Below are 21,591 nucleotides of genomic sequence, written 5' to 3'. Positions count from 1 at the left end.
ACATAGAAGATTCTCTGCTGGCAAGGTACAGAATACTGAACAAAAGCTAAAAGTCTGGAATTCTTGAATTCTAACATCAAGTTGCTATGTCACTGTAATGTCACTTTGTCGGATCTGTTTCTCTTAAGCAGAACGTCCCAAATAAAACTTTCAGTAGAATTTTTCATGCAACCATATTTACCACAGATAATATATTAACCAAGCTTGCAGAAGTTAAACAAATTTTAGGTGGCAATTGTGGAATTTATTTCACCTGATTTTTCTTTTCTGAATGATGATGCCACTGCACCTCTGTCTGCACTCAATGAAGGCAGAAGCAAGTAGGCACTTCCAAAGATCATTTTATCCCACTGGAATCAGGATTTGAGAAAGAAAATGTTTATTTCCTCTTCCCTGATTGCAGAGAGAGAAGCTTAGCTTACTCTAAGCAACTAGTTTTCAGTCAACCAGTGTTTCTAAAATGGCTGGCTGTTATTAAGACGTTAATTAAATTATTAAGATATACTTAGATGATGACAATTATTGGCCATAGTATTATGCATTCTTGATCAAATAGTAACACAGAGCTCTTACGTTCTTTTTTTTCAGAGTCGAAGAGGAATAGTTGGCATAATACAAAACAATGTGCTTCTTAGGTGTATTAGATCCTAAGTTCCATCTAAATGAGTAAGTAAAAACCGTACATGTTATGTCCTCTAGAACTGTAATCTGTAATTCTGAATTGTTAAAATTCCCATGAGCATAATTTTGGCCTGCGCCTACTACTGGCTTCCCACTTGCAAGTATTTTCTGGGAAATGGCATGGGTCAGAGTCCAGTACTGACAAGCAGTTTGGACATAAGTATAACTTCTGGAGACCAGAAGGGTTTGTGATTGTAACTCAGTGTCAGGGGACAGTCCCAGGCATGCTTAGTGTGAAATGACAGTGCCTTACTTAGCTGTGTTTTCTTAATGAGATTTTTAGCATCAGTAAGAAGTTTCTGTTGGTCTCTGCTAAAGCAATTTTATATATCCTATAAGCATTAGGATGATGGGGAGATCATTATATGTTCATACATTTATGTTCAGATGTTTATATTCCACATCCATGTAAAACTGCTTTCAGCATGCTACAAGTATCGTTCTAGTTCTGGGAATTTGGCATCATTATATCTATGTAATTTGAAATTGAATTTATCTCACTGTCTTTTTTACTTTCCATTTCATTCAACTTTATATTTGATGGGAAAAAATAGCGTGTTTACAGTGCTGGCCCCTCGTGTAGCCAGCACTATTTAGTTGAAGGCTATCAATTTATTCTTAAACTTCAGGAAAACACTTATAAGTGGTAAGATTTGAACAATCATAGTCTTTTTTTCTACAAACACTATGGTAAGAAACATTAGAATCGCTCAAAGATTGTCAGAACATTCTTCCATTTTCTCTTTTCACTCTGCCCTTGAATCATGATTCTCTTATTTTATTAGTAAGCGTATCTACCATTTTATTGCTGGAACACCTACCTATAGGATTTACATTATATAGCAGAGTCCAGTATTTTCTTGGCTGATCTTATAACTTCTAGTGTAGACTGCAGAAGTAGTGAGATGCTCATTATTTACTTTTGGACTTCTCATTTTTCTTTTCTAATGACAATTACTTAAAATGGAATTATAAATTATAACTGATTTCTAACCAAGCATACAGCATCTCTGCTTCCTTATGTTGTGTCAATGACACATTCCTAATGTTTAACATCAGATCAATATGTAGATAACTTTTGTACAGTTTTTTTTTTCTTTCTCCCCAAAGTCATCACTTGTAACTCCTAGCAAAAGAGCTGTGATTTATAAGAAACAATCTTATTACAAGTTTCAATGCTGGAATTAATAATTCTCATTCTTCAAAAGGTATATATATATATTTTTGTCAGTGACTGATATTTTTACTTCTAAATTATATCTAACGTCAGAAGCAGCCAATGTTTCATATAAAATTATACATTTATGTTAGCTATCCAGGTTAGCTATACCGGTATGAAAAAATGCTGAAGTATATTTGTCCTGCTTTACTGATGGAGGTTGAATTCAAAAAGACAATAAGAAAATGAATTGCAACAATCATCTTCAGATGATGTTGAAGATGTCCTTTCTTTTGAGGTGGAAGTTAAATGGGTGTTGTAAATGTCATGAATTTTACATCTATTTATCTTTGAAGCTTCTTGTGTGATAGATAAACATGCTAGACTCTACAAGAACTGGGGAATGCCACAACTGAATGGGGGGAGTGGAATAGAAGACTGCCAAAACAGATGACAAAGCAAGAAAATCTTAGGTTCAAAGATTATCCAGAATGGTATTGCATTAAACAAAAGAAGCAGCTCTACTTCCCAACTGTTACAAAGATGCCAAAAGAGTTGCTTTAAACTTGCCAGGGGCTACATGCCAGTGACAAAAATTAACAAAGTGTAACATCTGTTTTTTGTGATTGCCACCCAAAAATGAGAAAGAAACAATCAATTTCTTCAATACATGATAGAAGACAACATGATATTTATCATCCCCTTTTTAAGAACATGCTTTTGTGAGCTGATGCTTTTCCCAGTCTGTTTTATGCAGCTCACATGTTGTATGGACTTCAAGACAGCGACATTTCAGGACTGCTATCAGGGCTTCTCCCTGTCATAGCTACTTCTGGGGTCTCAAGTCCAGGGTGACTCAGCCAGTGTTCTGGAGCCTTTCTTGTTAAAGACCTCCTCTCACTTCCTTCTCCTCCAGATGTCTCAGTGAGACAGCCAAGCATGCTTCATCCTTTCTCAGCATCCGTTCACAGGGCAGGATGCTTCTGGCACACATAACCAATGTGTTGTAAATTACAAGCAACTTGATGAAACAGCATTGCTGAAGTACTTGAAGAGCCATTTGGTTAAAAGTAATGTAAAACAACTCTGAAGTGCTTTAAAGCAATGGCTGTGATAACAAGCCATAAAAAAGAACATTACAAGTCCCTAGGCATGATCAAACCTAGCTTGTAGGTGCTTGCTCTAAGGACTGGGATTACCTTGTGCCCAACTTCCTGTAGCACAAGAGAATTATGTAGTTCAGGATGGAATTTGGAAAATCTAACTTGTTTGGGAAAGGTATGATCTCTGGTTGTTTCCAGGCCTTTGGTTTTTTTTTTTTGTTTTTTTGTTTTTTTTTTTTAACCAACTCTTCTGTGTTTGTTGCTTTGAATTGGAATCTAGTCTTTCAGTCCATTCATTCACTTTTTCAAGACCATTTTGAATGCTAATCTTATCCTCTGTCATACTAACATACTTCGTAGGTCCAGTTTATTCTATAACTCGGGACATAAGTATATCAGAAGATAGAACTACACCAATCGTATGTGTTCTACCTTGAAAAATCCTTCTATACTGGCAGTGAACCACTGATAATTCTCTGACATACTTTATAAATAATTTTGTAACCATAGGTAGATAATTTATTCTACATCAGATTTCACTGCTTCCACTGTGGCAGACAATATAATGTCTTAATAAAGTCAGAATGCATGACCTATCATATATCGGCATATTTCCTCCCTGTCAACACACAGGCCAAGATTCTCTGAGTTCTTCCTCTTATTACTAATTTACTTACAGATTAACTTCTTATTATCACTGCTATTTCACACTAGTTGCATAACTTTGTTTCTTGGCTTCCAGAGTTAGCCTCTATTTCATTCACCAATTATCGTCAGTGCTTTGATTTGTATTTTGCCTATGCTTCCTTCCTGTAAAGACAGCTTTATGAGACAGTTTAAATTTCATCTGGACTTCTGTATGTGTGTGCACATGTCTGCTTTCTCTGAAGGACAGCTTTCCTTAACTGTTGTAGATTTCTACAAAAATCCCTAAAGTCTTATGACCAACGGTTCCTGCAAACCAAGTGATTCTTCTAATTACTTATAAGAGAATTAATTTATTGATCCTTCTAATTCAAAGACCTACTTTAAATCCCCACTGTGTTAGCACCTTGTTTCTTTCTCTTCCACCCTTTTCTGGACACTTGTACCAAAACTCTCCCTGCATATAATATAACATGGCTGCATAGGCACTCAAAAAATCTACTATGTCAGCAACATCTTCAAGCCTCTCATGCAAGTTAACATGCTATCTTGATCATCTAGCAAGATGCCTATAATAAAGAAAAAAAAAAAAAAGACAAAAAAAAAGACAGGAAATTAAAATAAAGTAACCTAGCCTTCTAAGTGGATTGACTTACTCATTCACCTCATCCCTTTTATGATCTTTACATGAACTGGCTCTGCGCATGACTTTTATTTCAAGTTCTTGTCAAAGTCACTGGAATTTACACATAACTAAAAGTTCTGTCATCTTTCTTTTCAAAGCAGTTAAAATTCTCCTCAAGAAGTATGTTTATAAGTAAAAGTGCTCTTTTCCTTTTTCTTCAGGAGATGGACCTCCTCTTACTTCTTGCTCATGGAACATCATTCAATACACCAAAGTCCATCCCATTTTATACCATCTGAGAAGCTGGGCTAATTTTATCCCTTCATGAGCTTGGCTCCTCACTTAAAGAACTGGCCAAGATCATTTTCCTGATGTTTATGTTCCTCACATTTCCCTGAGTCCTTTGCTCCAGCTGTCTGAGATTCTTGGTTAATTTTAATCTGCTCATTCAAGGTACTATCAGAGTCTGGAATGAGAAATGTGTACAGATAAGTCTGAGTAACTCTTTTACTTCATTCAGATACCAGCTTGGTGGCAATACATCCTCTGGATTTTTGGAAGTACTTTGATATTAGTCTTGGAATACATATTATTCTGCTCTCCAGGACAATATATCTGTTCCTAATCTCAGTAAATTGTTGCTCAGGAACTGGAACTGTCTCCAAAGAAGGATGTAGCCAACTTTATCTCTCCTCCTATTCTGCTGGTACTGTTGTAAGAGCTGTACAAGTGTCTACTGTATTTGTAGAGGTTTGCTGTGTTGAAATTTTTAAAATCATTAATTCATTGATTTTTGATGGCCAATTTTTGCATGAGTCTTAAGAAATTCCACGAAGTGACATGTCCAGTGCTGAACTTCTTTCCCCTCTCAACCTTTACTGAAAGGGATATACAGCCCATGGAAATCCTGTAGAAGAGACCTAGGATGAGACACTGACCTCATCTGTCACCAATTCTCCACTGCATCAAGTGTTGCACCTAAGGGAATTAGTCCTAATGAGAAGGAGGATTTACTTTACTTGACGTTAATGACAATATGGTGCTTTAGAAAGTTGAGTTAGTGCTTCGAGATGCTATTCACAATCTTATGAAGTAGGTATCAGATATTCCCATCCTGATTTTCACAGGTATCTGTGTGATTCTCCAGAATTTAAGGCAGGGAAAAATCATGCTTATGGCACTTGGATACTGTAACTTCTTAAAAAGAACTGGTCAATTGAGAATATGTACCTTTCTCTGAACAGCTATCTGAATGTGACTGTGTTGTGCTGAGCTTGGCTCTTAAACTGAGTTTGCATCCAGCTTTTACTGGTTATATAATACTGCAGCAGAAAGGAAAAACCCAAATTACTTGATGAGGAAAGTGGCAGTGGAATGAAACACTGAATTTTCTTAATAAGTTATGAAGTTTTTAACAGGAAATATTTGGATTCAGGGACAATTTTACTGGACAAAATGTCCATATCTCTGTGTGTATAATAAACTACTGGAGCCCACTGGATTAATTCAGTGCCCTAATAAAAAACACATATAATTGTGTATTTAATACTAAATTCTTGTGGCCCTATTTTGACATGAATAGTTGACTATTTTTGCATCCACTGGCAATGGTATTTAGTAATCCACAAGTGGGCATAAATGTATGATCAGCATATGGAGATCACACTTGAAGATTTTGTAATCTGATGTTCCAGACTGAACACAAGGCACTAGACTGAAGGTGCTAAGAGCCAGCCAGCACCATACAGAGCAGATAAATCTTCTATGTCAACAGACAGAGACAGGCAAAACACTATTTCATCCTTAGATCAGCTTACTATACTTTTGCTCACCAATGTGGGGAAACTAGCTCTGTAGGGATATAATTTCTATGTGGTATGAAATCGCTGCATTCAGCAAAATTCTGTGTTTCTGTCCTTCAGTATATGATTCATTCTATGTAAAACTAGTAAAATATCAGGGCATGCAAATCAGGAGTTAATCTGGCCTGTATCTATTTTCATAATATTTTGCTTTTATTGCACTGCCATTTCTGGGGAGATGTAAACTGCTTTGCTGCACCTACGAGAGTGCTTTACTAGGCTTGAAATGTTCTTCTTTCCTTGGGAATTGCTAGAGACATGAGTGCCTCAGTTGAGATCCTACTTAAAAGTTCAAAGTACTAGTAATTAAAAGAAACTATTATTTGTACTATTTGACTTTAAACTGAACATGCGTCATCTCAGAGTCCTCGATGTGTATGAGAGAGAAGAAACAGAGCTCTGCAACACTGCATTTTCAGTCACTGTCCACATGAACTGCTTTGTTTCCTAAGCTGCAAGTCTGCTTTGTGGCTTTTTTTTAAAAAAAGGTATTTATTTATTTATTTATTTATTGTTTTTAAGGACTGTGTGCTTTGATCCTGTTCCGCTGCTTGTAGAAGGTGTACAGGTTAATAAGGGCTATAATTGCTTTTTGTTTAGAAAACAGAGTAGTTTATCTGCTCTTGGTTAGTGCTCTGAAGTGTTTTTTAGCACTTCACCCCTGCATGCTCTTGGGGATGAAGTATGTCATTCCTGTAGGAGAAAGAATTTATGTGGCAAAATGAAAACCACTGCAGTGTAGGTAAAGGCGTGTACTCTAGCTTCATTTTCTAAAATGAAGTTTATTTCCTTACAGTCTGCAAAAATTAGAATTTGCCTGTTTTTTATAAGTGAGGAATTGTTACAATCTTTAATATACCTTCATACTTCTGAAATTTCTCATTAACATACACTAGGAAAAAGAGATAAATGTCTTCAGAAGTGATAGGGGAAAACTATTCCCTTGGGTGGAAGGAAACTATGGCATGTTTTCAGAACAGTGGGGATAAAAGTCTTTGTTCAGCAGCTTTGGCAAATGGAATGAAGAAAAACTTATTTTTCCCACAGATATAAGGAGCAGAAGGAGTAAGAGAAAAAGAAGGCAAGCAATAGATCAGCAACTTGAGGGGGAGTAAATTATGAGTATTTAGTTTATTTCAGTACCTAAAATAGCTCTGATGGCTTAGGATGTCTAGAGACACATGTATTAATAGAGCTAAGAAAGAAGTGGAGAAAACAGTTTGATCAAAAACAAAGCAGGGTAGGGGTATATTTATTTCACAATTACTTGTAATTTTCTTGCTGTGCTCTTATTAGCAGAGAGAAATGGTAATAGTTTCATTTGAGTCACTACTGTTGCGATGGAAGACAATCAGAAATCCGTCTTACTAAAAACCATCTGATTATGTGATAGGTAATGCAGTTAATTCACTTTTTCAATTACTGTCCCACAAGGACACATTCATGAGGAAAATATCACTATGCTAAGGTTCTTCCACGAAGACTGATGTGATGTAACTGACAAAATTTCATTAAAGGTCTGAATTTACTCCCCTCTGAAATGAGCAGTAAAACTCCTATTCACTTCAAAAGCAGCAGGTACCTTGTATGTATGACTATCAAGAGCACTCAATTGAAAATATCAGAAGACAGCTCAGAAGCAACCCAGACTGAAGCTCTGTATCTATAAATGTGCTCAAGACAGCCCTACAGACTTCCCCCCTGCTGATCAACTCAACGCAACAAAAATTTGCCAAGCAAATCATTAAAAATTGTACATATTTCTCTCTGCTTTGCTGAAAATGCATTCCAAGTATTTCCAAAGGTAGTGGTTTCCTATTCTACTACACATGCAGGCAGAAAGAATACAAAGTATTTGATGAGGGAAGGAAGGTAATATTTTTAAGGAAAAATTACCAAACCACTTTTGTACTGGGACATTTTACACTTACTTTCTGTTGGATAAAGCTTTGCAAATGAAATATAAGCCTCCCAGAAAAAGTGACACACATTTGGAGAAGATTGCCAAGTAATCATCCAGTGATGGACTATTCACACAGAAAATCAAGTTATACACTGAGAAACAGTCAAATTAACAGTCAAAAAATAAGGATACTTGAAGTGAAAGGAATTTTGAAAATAAAAAATGAGAATAATAAACATGACAATATTAAAAACAAAATAGGTAGGAGATGCCCAGTAAGTATAAACAGGCAAATGATAGGCCTTTCTTTTAAAATAAACATGAAGATGGATTTAGGGAGCCAAAAACTGATGTTGTTTTTTAATACTTGGGAAGACTAGATGAAATTGTCAAGAAAATAACTTTCTGGACACTCAAAGGACAAGACCATGTCTTGTAACAATCAGTGTTTGGACTTAATCCTTGTAAAATCATGCTTGACCAATGTGGCATCTATATAAAATGATATGACTGAGTTAGTCACTGAGGTCTGTGGTTTCCTGCGCTGGCCAAACAGAGGACAAGTGGACTGGATGGGTGGACTGTAAGAAGAGGTGGAGAACAGGCTGGACCTTAAAGTTTGCAGTGTTTACAGTTTCAGGTTTAACACTTAGTAGTGCCAGGGGTTGATGCCTTCTAGAGTCGTTGATGTCTAGTATTTTCACCAAGGACCTGGATAACAGGACTAAGGGTAACTTAGCCAGTTTCTAGATGTCACCAAGAGGAGCTCTTGACAAGGAGACTGGCTATCAGGAGTGCCATGAGATTCTAGAAGGACAAATGCAATGTTCTGCACCTGGGGCTGAGCCCCTGCTCATTAGGTAGCAGCTCTGCAGGATAGGATTCCTCCATACTGCAGACAGCAAGTGCACATATGTCAGCTGTGTATTGCTACATCAGTGAACAATGAATATATACTGAGATGCATTAGTAATAAAATTGCAAGAAAGATGAAGGAAGTAATTATTACACACTGATTATCACTGGTGTGGTTTGATTGGAGACCAACAGAGGCCCCTTCTAACCTAATTTTTCTATAATTCTGTGAAATTATTTCATAATTCTTATATGCAGTAATGTTAGTTAGGTTTTGTTCTGAATGTATTAAAGGTCCATAATAAGGGATAAATTAGAGTAATAACTATACATAAGCTCTATGAGAGCCTATTAATGTAGACCAAATTCTTGAAAGTTTGTAGAACATACAAGACTAGGCCCTTGATTATTGGCACAGAGGAAATATACACAGGCAATGCAAAGGCAAAGCATTTTATTTTTCACTTACTTATATAAGCATTATTATTTGAGGTAAAGGTTTTTAAAAACTTCTTTTAAGTTTTAGTTCAAATAGTTCTAATTTTGACCTCTGTACTAAACCTTAATACATGTTTATCTAGCTGCATCAGAACTAAACTCTTCCCCTCTTTGCCTCCCACGTTGATGTGTAGGATTAAGTAGAAGTGCTAATTCTAGGTTACTGAGTATGGCTTTGATGATTACAGTTAAAACTAGCGAGCAAGGTTTGGAGATGAGTTTCTTGTTTTTTTCCTGATAGCACATCCTCACCAATGAAATTCAAGTGAATATGAGGGCAATCAACAAAATCCAGCTCTTAGACTGTGAATATGCTGAGCTGTGAAATATATGCTCTGGTTTCAACCTCACTCAGCTTTAGATTTCAATGAAACGAGAGGCTAGCTTGAATTCAGAAGTCTGATTAACGTAAAAAGTTAAATCCTGCTGACATACTTGATAGCTACAACTTGACTTGGGATTTTAATCAGCCAACTTTTTGAGAAAATAATTTTTCATAAGTGTTTTCTAACACAAGATTCCTCTTTACATGGAAGCTAGACTGGCATGATTATGAACCATACTGCCTCTTCCAGGAAGAATACAGTTTCTCCTTCATCAGAGTGGTTTATCTAAACAGATGATCTAAATCGTTTTTATTTTTCTCTTAAATTGATGGAGTGTTTAAGTTTATTGCCATAAATTGATATGGATCTGATTCTTCACTATTTCTTTATGGAAAAGTTTAATTAAGGGCAAGTAGCAATAGCAAAAATCTGACTTTATTTTGAATTGTTAAAAAGAATTGTGATATTTCAATTTGTTGGTCTGAGGAAGTATAACAGACCTCATTTTATACCTCTGATTGGACTATTGAAACAGTCTGAACTCCAGTTCTAATAGTCTGAATCTCTATTGAAATAACTGAACTCATATAGCACCGTTGACAGACATTTCTCATAATTAGCAATAGCCGACTATTTTAAAATAATTTCATTTGAAATATATTTTCATATTTACTCCAAGTCCATGCTTTAGACATAAACCAGCCTGATCTTTATTGAGACGAGGTGGAGGTTGACCTCTTCTCTCACTTAACTAGACGAGAGGGAATGGCCTCAAGTTGTACCAGGAGAGGTTCAGGTTGGATATTAGGAAAAATTCCTTCTCCAGAAGAGTGGTGATGCATTGGAACAGCCTGCCCAGGGAGGTGGTAGTTACTGTCCCTGGAAGTGTTCAAGAAACATTTAATAGATGTTGTACTAAGAGACATGGTCTAGTGAAGAAATATTGGTGACAGGTGGATCGTTGAACTAGATGATCTTGGAGGTCTTTTCCATCCTTGATAGTTCTATGATTCTAAGATTCTATTAAAAATACCCAGGCTCCAGCTTCTGGTAATGGTTTGGGTAATCTGAATATTTGTAGTAAAAAATATGTAAGTTCATCACTTTCTATCTGGTGGCTGTACACTTAGAATTCAGTAACACAAATAAGAAAAAAGTTTGGGCTGGATTATACAAAGATTTCTGCTGACAATTGCAAGTAATGAAGTCATCTTGAGCCTCACTGAGAAAACTGTATGTCAGCCTCTCCCATGTGCTAACCTATTTAAAATAAATTTACATTTAAAGTCTGATACGAAATGCATTGAAATTAATGGAAAGATTTTAATACTCTTTGACTCAAACGCATGTACAAGATCACATATTTCCTATGATTCTATTTCTGTAACAGCTTGACAGGATTTACTATTTCTATACATTTTCATCAAGGCTTCCTCCGATCTCTTTTGTTATTACTATTTCCTCTCATGAACATATCATACATCTTCTCACTTCAACATCTCTAGGGGCCTACCTGATCTTCCTATCAGACAGCAGCTTAATTCTCTTCTAAGATGTGAGTTGTGTGTGACTCCCCAAACCCATCAGTCTGGCTTCTGAATGCAACTGTAATTAAAAACAAAACAACAAATAAATCATGAGTTCTCTTCTTTGCAAATAGTCCAAGCCAGAACTTCTTCCTATTTCAGTCTTCTTTATTTTTTAAATCTTTCACTTTCCACAATGTTTTTATTTGAATTCTGGTTGGAGACACATTTCTTTCATATCTGCTATTGTTACCTCTTATTTCATGATGAGAACAAAACTATTTCATGCAGCACATACTGCAGGAATTCCAAGTGACAATAATAGACAATAATAGATGCTTTTAGCTTATACGTAGTGGGCACTATATAGAAGAAGTTTAGAATATATTTCTAATTATTTTCTAAATGTACACAGGGCAAAGACATCGGTAGTGTTAAGTTAGTGTATTAACTATGTTGTAGTTTGTAGTGTATTAACTGTGTTTGTAGTTTGGGAAACGTATTTCTGAATTCTGTGATGAGGTAAGAGAGGGAATTTGATGAAAACCATAAATTTGCTATTTGCAAGTGATACAGAGATAGGAAATAGCAATTAGTAGCATCCAAATGTTGTAAATAGCTCTACAATTTCACTGGGTAATGAATTTTCTGAATATGGGAGGGCTTATCATCCAGTTTAATTGTTTCTGTTTTGCTTTCACTTTTAAAATATCTTTATTCCTTGTTTCTTAATATTTTGTCTGTCCCACTTCTTCCAAATTTTGGCCACCTTAAATTTGCATGTAACTTTGCAAACTCTGACTAGAGATGCAGAGCTCAGTCAGATCGGTGCTGGAATGCTGTAGAAATTTGTGGTCACCTCTTAAAAATGCAAATCTAGTTGATGAGAAAAGAGTAATGGTAATGAATAAGCATTCGGACACTAGTTACAAGAGATCTGATTTCTCACACCTAGTAACTCTCACAAGTGCTGAAGTCAAAATTATCAACAACTACCATGAAACCATACTGTAAATATACTACATATATTGTGACAATTGTGGTCACTGTCACTAGAATGTCACTGGAATTTTTTTTTTTAACAAAAGAATCTTCTGCATGCATCTTTCTATTTCAGATTTTATTAGTAACTTTTCAGTATATTTCTGGAAAGTAGATTAGCATTACTTTATTTTTAATCCTGAAAGACTTCTAACATACTATGTGCTTTAATGTAATTATGCTTAATAGATGGAATACAGCAGCTTTGTGAAGGTTGTTCATATCCCTGCTGGATATTTTGCAGAGATAAACGTGTGTCTAATTTATTTAACATGATTAACTACCTGAAGTATTAGAACTCTTATACAGCAATACTTGACAGCCAAGTATTGCAAGATTACTGGAGAGATGCTGCATTTTATGAGATAACCCTGGATTGACATGCACACCATACTGGTAGTGCTAATGGGCTGCAACAAAATAGTCTCCTTTCATTTTTTCCCCTATAAAAATGATGGAGATCTGGTAAATCTTAGATCCCATTCAGTAAAGAATTTAATGAGGCATTTTATTTATCTCCCATCTAAAAGGGATGAAGCACAAACCAATATGCTTTCTTCCATTTGCACCAAAGAAAGCAAGCAGCATGCTAAGTAAAATACAGCACTACATATGTATTGCTTCCACCAAAGCTGGCACCGTTTCCTTTACTTCCCAACAGCTCAACCTTCCATTTCCATATTGACGGAGAGGCCACGATACAGAGCCCACTGCAACTGATGTTTTGATGTTTGTAAGCAGCCAATGGTTTGAATTACCAAAAAAGGTTTCCTTCCACTCTTGCATAACTGTGTTTTTTCTGCTGTTGATTATCTAAGGCCAGCTCTGAGATCAGAAATTGCTGAGCTGCTTAATGCTGCAGTTGGAGAGTGTCAGAAACAATGGGAAAAACAAAAACAAAAAAATAACCAAAAGCACCAACATCAAGCATGACTTCTATGTAATCTTAAGAATTTTATAAGTCAGCCAGGAAATAAAAGTGTTGTAGGATGAAATTAAGTTTAGTGAGTACAGTTCTGTCTGGAAGCACTGAAGACAGGGTTTCATCTTCCACACTTTCTGCAAAAAGAGATTGCCACATTGATCTAATAATTTGAGATGCAGCCCACAAAATTTGAGGTAACAAAATGTAACCTCTCTAGAGATGTTTAGAGATCTTTGCCAGATTGAAGTTTCTCTTTAGAGTTGCCCAGATTTTTCACTGGCTGTAGGGAACCCAGGAAAGCTGTACTTCCAAAGTAGACATTGCTGAAGCTTTTTCTGTGAAAGTCTAGTCCCATAGAAATCAATGGGGAATTATATCTTCAAGTCCAGATAGTTACTGAGTTGGAAAAAGAAGGTTCTTTATTACAATCACTTAGCAAAAATGCTACTTTTCAAGAATGAGAAATTGATCTGACAAGCTGACAGATACTGAAGACTGTGTCAACAGGAGAAGAAGAGAAGAAAAACTGGTAAGGTGGGAAATATCATTATTTTCTCATTCTTCAAATTAATACTTTGAGGAATAATACAACAATTGCTCATTGTTCTAATGAATCCCTGCTCTTGATTATGATAAATAATATATGATCTTTTCTCCTTTGCTTAAATTGACAAAGTTGTCTGTACTGATGAGTTACAGTAAGATTTTTTTTAAATGGAAAGCAGAGGATTTCCTGCAATGCTGCAAAGAGTTCTGAGCTAGTGAGCCTAAAGCAGGGATGCTTATGATAAAACATTGCAGACAGAACACAGTTGATTCGAGCATTGAATTAACTATGCTCTTGTGTGCATTCTCTCTCATCATCTTGTTCTTTCTTTCAGCCTCCTCTTCACCCTTTCAATCGTCACTATTGTTTTCGTGTCCTGATTTTTTCTTTCCTCAGCACAAATGCCAGAATTCTACTTTCTTCAGAAAACAAGACCCAACATTCTGCTCCATTGAGTCTCAATGTCTTCTGTGACTGGTGGCTTTCTCAGATCAGGCTTCAACAGTCTATGTAGATTAAGTGGATAGAGAATAATACAGCATAGCTGTATAAGCCTACGATCTTTACTGTTTATCTGACTACACTGTGACTGCTGCGACAGCAGCAATCAGACCTAGGACTTCTCCTTCAAAAGGCGCATTTGAATTTCAGGATTCAACACAGTTAGGTCAAAGGATATGAAGGGAAATTAAATTCAAGATTAAGGCTGTGTCTATTGTAAGACCTAGAAGCAAGCTTGTGCTAAAATTCCTTTCCCCAACAATACTGTCCCCAGCCACTGCCTTTAGCCATGGGGCACACAAGGACACTGTCTTGCAGCCAAATGGCAAAGATCACTTCTACATTTGCAGCAGCTGCCTGAAGTCTCTGTGTTAGGAAGAATCAGATACTTCCTCTGGTTGGAAGACATTTCTGAAGACTCAGATCTCCACATATATTTTGAAGTCTGAATCTCAGGTCCCACCGTATGAACCATAAATAACGTACATGAAAGGGTAGGTCACTGGCAGTAAGGTTTAAGAGCAGGATCCCTGGCTTACATGTGTGAATGAGCCTTCTTCATTTGCACAAACCTGTTAAGTGCTATTAACACAAATATACAGCTTTATATATTTTTTTTAACTCTGTGGAATTGCAATTTATATCTGTGAATTGCAAGCTACACGTGAAAGTGTTCAAGATCTCTGACTGCAGGGGGCTTGTTCTATTCTTGGATATAGTATATTATTTTCCCACCAAATGAGACATGAAAGTAAGTGTTTCTTAGAAGTAAATAGCATTCAAACTGAAGAATCTTCTGTATCAAAAATAAACACTTACAGCTGAATACTTGCACTCACTTTGAGGTATGCTTGTGACTGATAGAAAGAGCCCTTTATTTTCTAATATTAAGTTGATACATACTGTTGTAATAAAAAAAAATAAAGTCTTTTCTGAGAGAATTTCTAATCCGAGCTATATCAACAGTATGATTCCTCTACTGGGAATATAATGCTACACCGCATACCCAGGTATCATTAATGACTGACTTGAAGCTATAATTGACAAATAGAATCAGGGAATCAATGCTTTTATGGTTTTTTTTTTCACCTTTTAGTTCTTTTTTAAAAAAGCATTATTATTTTCATTTTTATTTTAATTTATGACTCTATTGACTTATACTCAGAGAAAAGGTACAATGTGTTTATTCTAGAGACTCTTCTGCAACCTCTGTCATTGTCTGGGGTTTCTGCAGTAAAAACTGCTTACACTTATTGTTTTCATGCAGATCTTCACCGGTTTTACTGATTATTGTGTGACCCTGAAAGCCCATTCACACAAATTGCTGGTAGAAATTGCACATCATTTAGTAGCTTTAAAATTTACTTTTTTGTTGTCCTGTATCTGAAAGCAGGATGTTCTGCTAGCTGTATGTGTAAGCTTGTGGATAGCTTGTGCATGTCACTATCTAGCTAAAATCCATTTCAATATGCGTTTAAAATGTAAACAACTTATATTTACTTAGTCGTGAAATCCTCTTGGTGCTGCATGATATCCTACTAAACAGTGATGACTAAAATGAGGATGGCACTTTGAGCCTTGTTATGAATATGATTTATATCTGCAGTACAGAACCTTTGCAGTTGCCGTAATATTGTGAGTAATTACTAAAAATTTCCAGTCTCTGTGTTTTTTCTTCCTCCAGCTCCTCATATGGACAGAACTGCTCCCATCTACCTCCTGCTGTACACCGAACTAGATCAGAATATCCTTTTGACACACACTCCACAATGCTGCCATAAGGCTCCATCAGAAGACTTCCAGCTTCTATGACAGTCAGCATCCTTGCATATGATTAAAGACTGCATCAGTATTTGAAAAAGTGGAATTAGCAATCTCCTATTTCAGCTGTTTGTAACACGTGTAATGTATGTGTATTTCAAGTATTAATATAATTCTAGTGATGTATCAGATGCACAGTTTAAAAAAACCCCAGGTCTCTCCCAGGAGATCTCTGTCAAGAAGGAATGAGATTAGAACACTTTCATTGAATGTATGGGCCAGTAAATTTAGCTTTCATTGTATTAGATGGGCCAGTCTCTACATAATCCATATTTAAATATTGATGCATAACATACTAAAAATATTGTTTTTAGCATCAAAACCTTCCACCACTAAAAACACTGCATTCACATAAATGTAACAAGCACATCATCTGAAGCCATCTCTCAATTTACCAACTAAAAAGCAACATTCAGTAGTAAGCAGATCATGAAAATATTAAAAAGTTCTCATGCTTTTATTAACAGTGAAAGTAAATAATATATATATATGACTGCGATATGGGTGCTCTACAAAGTCTAAACCACTATTATGCAAGGAATAGTTTAATTTGTTTGAGTTATATGAATCTTTTACTTCTTAACTTTATAGACCCACATAAATACATTCCCGAATAAAATTCTATTTGTGTATGTGCAAACAACATAAGGATATAATGACAAACTCAGTAAATTTACAGTAATATTGCCCAGAGTTCTTGGTATTCTAAAAGTGAAAGGAAGCACAACATAGAATTCACACCTATAAAATATTTGAATAAATACATTGTGATGGATATTTTATGAAAATATAAATGAAATTCTATTTCTCTTGCATAGCTTGAGACAACTTGCTTTTTTTTTTCCAAATGCCATGTTTCAATAAAATGAATGTAAAAATGCGTGGAAAGAAACAGTACCTGCAGTGAAAATCTCATATTGAATTCAGTGTAAAAGCACTGGCAAAAATTCTACAAAGAATTCTGTAATTTACTGAACTGACTGAGGTTGTGTTTCTGGTATTTTCTGATGATTTTCCAATATATTTTTTTTCTTCTGTTGCTTACAAGGTAAAATCATTTTGTAATTATCTGTTAAAACTATTCTGACACTGCAGGAGTATTGCCTTACATAACAAAATCAATAGCTTCAAGTATAATAAATGATGTAGTAACTGCTCTGGAGAGTTGTAATCTATTACTTGTTTCTATTTTCTCACAGCAAAGAAATGAGTTCCCAAGTCCATACTAACAATTCAGTCCTTATTTTCATATTCCCTGTGAGACTGGACTGAAAATGTTAGGCCTGTTTTTAAGAAATTCAGATCTCTAATTTTATAAAGGTTTAACTCATTACTTCACCTAACTTGTCCCACCGTGTAGTTTGGATGAAATGTGGATCTACCATTAAAAAGATTTTAGCTCAACTCATGATTCTTAGATATAAATTTACACGAGTATGGAGTCCAAATAACTCCTGTTGATGGGTAGGATTCACCCATGTGACTGTTTCAGTATTTATTTGTAATGGGAAATTTATAGCAATGAAGGAATCCAGCAGCTGATATGGATTGAAAACCTGATTATATTTAAAGCATAACCTCAGCGGTCTGGGGATTTAGTTTCAGACTCAATAATTCTTCATGTATCTATAGTTTACTGCCCATCAGGACCAAGGCAGGATTTAATAAATCTTATTTGTTTAATGAAAAAAAAGAACATCCTGACACTGTGAGCAGCGCAGAAGCGACTAATCCATCTCCGTCTTCCCCGGTAAATATTATTCATTATGCTGTTTGCTTTTCTAGAATATTTTTCCTAGTCTGAAGCAATAATTGCATATGCAACTACTAGTACCAGATACGTATAGCAAAATGAAAACAGCAATTTACAACTTATCAGTGTAATAAATATATCTTGTTTCTTTGTAAATTATTACAAACCCAAATCATTTTTTCTCCACTTGGTGTATTTCTTTAAACTGCCTACCAAGTGTATGAGAACAGTTCTTGATCAGTAAGTGATTTTCTACTTCATTGATCACGTCTGTCTGGCCAGCACAAAATCCACCTTTGAATTTGTGTGTCTCAGCAGTGGAATATCCTGGAATATCTTGCTAAGTTAAGAGTTCAGTTTCCTTAAGTGCCATTTCTCAACAGGTTTCCATAAGGAAAACAAGTTGAGAGCACATTTCACTATTTCTGCAGGGCTCATTTATAGATACGTGTACGTGAACAGTCCTGCTGGTGAACGAGTTAGCCATATCAAGTTATTGAGAACCACTACTCATAAGAAGCAATCTCGATCAAGTTCGTTTCAAGCATGCCACTTGTTAAGACTTTCAGCTCCTACGTGTGTTTGGCTCAGGAAAGTTCAGTCATAAATGAGACTTGCTATGGCTGCCGACACCCCGTCGGGAGCGACGCTGTGTTCGGGGTGGCTTCGTCTGGCAGAAACAGCTGTCTGTGGCTCGGGGAAACCTGGTGCTACCCAGGCCAGGTACGCGAGGTTCCCACCCGCGACCCTAAGCGCCCAGCTGGGAACCGCGCTCCAGCCGCGCTGGCGCTGTCCATTGTCCTGAAATAGCCACCTCCATAGACCACGGAGCGACCGCTGTCGCTGTCCATGGTGCTGAAACAGCGTCTACTGATCGTGCCTCTGAAGCCGCGTCGGGACGGGCTCGCAACAGCTAGCACGGCTCCCCCGCCGCCGCGAGCTCCCCTGGGGCTGGCGGTGCACAGAGAGGAAGAGGACGAAGTGAAAAGGCATGTCTGCCATTGGGAGCCCGTCCCGAAGTAGCTTTCTCCTCCCGCGAAATATGCCTTCCTATGTTTCATGAGAAAAGACTTCGGGCATGGCGGCTCGGGGCTATCCACAGCCGAACTGAGCCTTGTTGGGAGACCCCTTCCCCACCATGGTTCACTGGCCATTTCCTCGATCCTTTTTATCTCAGAGGAAGAGGAAAGTTTTGTCTGTGATATCTGTGCCCGTACCCCCCCTCCCTACCCTCCCCTCCCCCTTGAGACGGGACCTGGCAGGGCAGGGGATGCGGTGGAGAGAGACGGGGGAAGGGAAAGGGGGGAGTTATTTCCTACTTATTTATTTATTTAGCTCTTTCCTCCCTCAGGTCGCCATGGTGATACCGAGCTCGCTCTCCCTCCCATCAAGAGGAGACGGGTAGCCCCTTCGTGAGCAACCCTCTGTCCCCACTGTTCCGGCTGCTGCTTTTCCACATCAGAGGCTGAATATACCGGGGACACACCACCCCCTCAGCGTTTAAGCTGGTCCCCGCACCCCCCGCCTCCCTCGGCCTGGCCCCGACTGCCCCCAACGCTGCCAGCGAGAACCCAATGCTACTCCAGCTCCCCCCAGCGCAGCCATCCCCAGCTGTCCCTCCAGAGGAGGAGTGAGAGGGGAGCAGCCAAAACAGACCCTCTGCCCGCCTCACTGAAGTCACCCCCGGTTTTGACACTGCCGCTGGGGATGGAGGGGTTGCGCCGGACGGGACGTCCCCGGACTCCCCTTTCGTCCACTCCCGTGGGTACCGCCTGAGCGAGGACCGCGAGGACCCTGGCGCACCCTCGGCCAAGCCCGCGGCGGCAGTACTCAGGCTGGGAGCGCGGGGCTCCTACACGGAAGGCTTCCGCGACGGCAGCTGGAAATGGGGCTCCCGGCGCCGGCCTGCCCCCTGCTGAGTCCCCCCTCGGCTCCCTGCCCGGCGGAGAGAGCCTAACACGGCTCACCTCCCGGTTACATAAGTAACACACCCCGCATCCCCCCGCACCGTCGCGCTGGCTGCCGGGGGGCTTGAAGAAGGGCGTTTTTTTGGGGGGGAGGAAGGCGTCGGCAGGGAGTCGTGGGGTAAAAGCACAGAAGCGCAAACCTCTACCCCGCACCTTCGCGCATCCCTCTCCACCTTACCTGGCGGCGGCAGGCTGCTCTCACTCCATGCCGGCGCCCGGCGGGACGGGGCAAGGCTCTGCTGCCCGGCTCTGCTCCTGCTCCGGCTCCCTGCCTGCGTGTGCTATCGCGGCGGGCTATCACACGGCCCCCAGGCTGCCGTCGGGCGCCTCCATTCCCCGTGCCTTTCGCCCACCTCTCGCGCAGCTCAGGGGCACCCGCCGGCCAAGGGCTCCGCTCGGGGTAGCTTCGCAGAGGGAGCGAGGGGCGACCGGACGGTCGCGGCGGCGCCGCGCGTGTCTGCTTGCGCGTGGCAACGAGGGAGGCGGCGCGGTGTGGTGAGGGAGGGAGGGCGGGGGAGGCGCGGCCCGGCGGAGGCAGCCGCGGGCGGGCCTAGGGGCTGCGGCCGGCGCCGGGGGGCTGCGCTAGCCCGGCCCGCGCGGCGGCGGCGCCGGCTCGGTGGGGCCGAGCGTGGATGGCAGCAGCGCCACCTACGGGCGGCGCAGGGCGGAGAGGGCGGTGCGCTTCTTCCGCGTGGATGGCCCGGCCCGCAGCCTGCCCGCCCCCCTGCCACAGAGGGCCCGGAGGGGTGGCTCTGAGGAGGATAAGGCTCGTAGCGGGCGAGTGTCTGGGGGGAAGTGATTCACTCCCCGGAAAGCTGAGTGAAAAGGTGAGGGTAGGAGTGGAGGTGATCTTCCCTTCCCTTCCCTTCCCTTCCCTTCCCTTCCCTTCCCTTCCCTTCCCTTCCCTTCCCTTCCCTTCCCTTCCCTTCCCTTCCCTTCCCTTCCCTTCCCTTCCCTTCCCTTCCCTTCCCTTCCCTTCCCTTCCCTTCCCTTCCCTTCCCTTCCCTTCCCTTCCCTTCCCTTCCCTTCCCTTCCCTTCCCTTCCCTTCCCTTCCCTTCCCTTCCCTTCCCTTCCCTTCCCTTCCCTTCCCTTCCCTTGGCAGTGAAGATCCCCCAGCTTCTCTCCCAGGTTCTGCTGCTGCCATGGAACTGTCCCATCTGTGCTGGTCTGCATCCTTTCAGTGAGGCAACCAACTGCACATCCAACTGACCAGAGGAGACCAGGAGACCTGGATTTGTGTCCCACTGGACTTCTACAGTGTATGAGGGTTGATCTCACATTGCACACTCTATCTCTTTTAGGACACTTGTCAGGGTGTGTCTTTATACACACTCCTCACAGATTAGAATGCAGTGCCTTTGACACTATTTTCCTACTTGGGTTTCACTGAAACTGGCCACCAGATTCCATGCTCCTTGGAAGGACTGGCAGTTGCCAACAGATAGTCATATGTACAGATTCAGACAATGATCAAAAATCTTACTTAAGCTTCTTTTCTAAGAAAATCTTGCTAAAAAGGTAGAAGCAAGAAGATATTTGTCACATATAATCCTTATCTTTTTCCTTGGAGAAGGTAACCTTTCCAGATTGCTCCACCTTACTTTCTTTCTTGACTAGATTGCGACCACTGATTCTATCCTTTTCTCCCTCTGAGACAAAAGTAGTATTTTAAACCAGTACCACTTAAGCTTGTGAAACTGCCTTATTTGCATTTCCTTTCTCACCTCACCCTTCCTCTTCACACCTTCCTACATTTCCTAGTGTACTCTCTGGGAACCCTTTTTCTGTCTAAACTCATCTGAGGCCATGTATTTTTGTTGTCGATTTATTATATCATGCTAATCTAAAAAAT

The 21,591-nt window shown here is 39.5% G+C and overlaps 1 protein-coding gene across 3 annotated transcripts in view; it reads right to left on the bottom strand.

The window, feature by feature from the left end:
* Positions 1–20,221, bottom strand: part of KCNJ6 (potassium inwardly rectifying channel subfamily J member 6) — a 158,260-nt gene extending 138,039 nt beyond the window's left edge. For 2 of the 3 annotated variants that reach the window (XM_052673824.1, XM_052673825.1), the window contains exon 1: positions 19,917–20,221. The gene's annotated coding sequence lies outside the window, so the exon portion shown is untranslated. Of the gene's footprint in view, positions 1–11,170; positions 11,263–19,916 lie in introns of all 3 variants that reach the window. The other variant, XM_052673823.1, reaches the window with a different exon arrangement.
* Positions 20,222–21,591: the final 1,370 nt, after the last annotated feature.

The sequence above is a fragment of the Tympanuchus pallidicinctus genome, unplaced genomic scaffold (assembly GCF_026119805.1).
Source record: "Tympanuchus pallidicinctus isolate F22 unplaced genomic scaffold, pur_lepc_1.0 scaffold14, whole genome shotgun sequence".
NCBI lineage: Eukaryota > Metazoa > Chordata > Aves > Galliformes > Phasianidae > Tympanuchus > Tympanuchus pallidicinctus.
The sequence above is the reverse complement of the archived record's forward strand: the minus strand, read 5'-3'. Positions and strand labels throughout refer to the sequence as shown.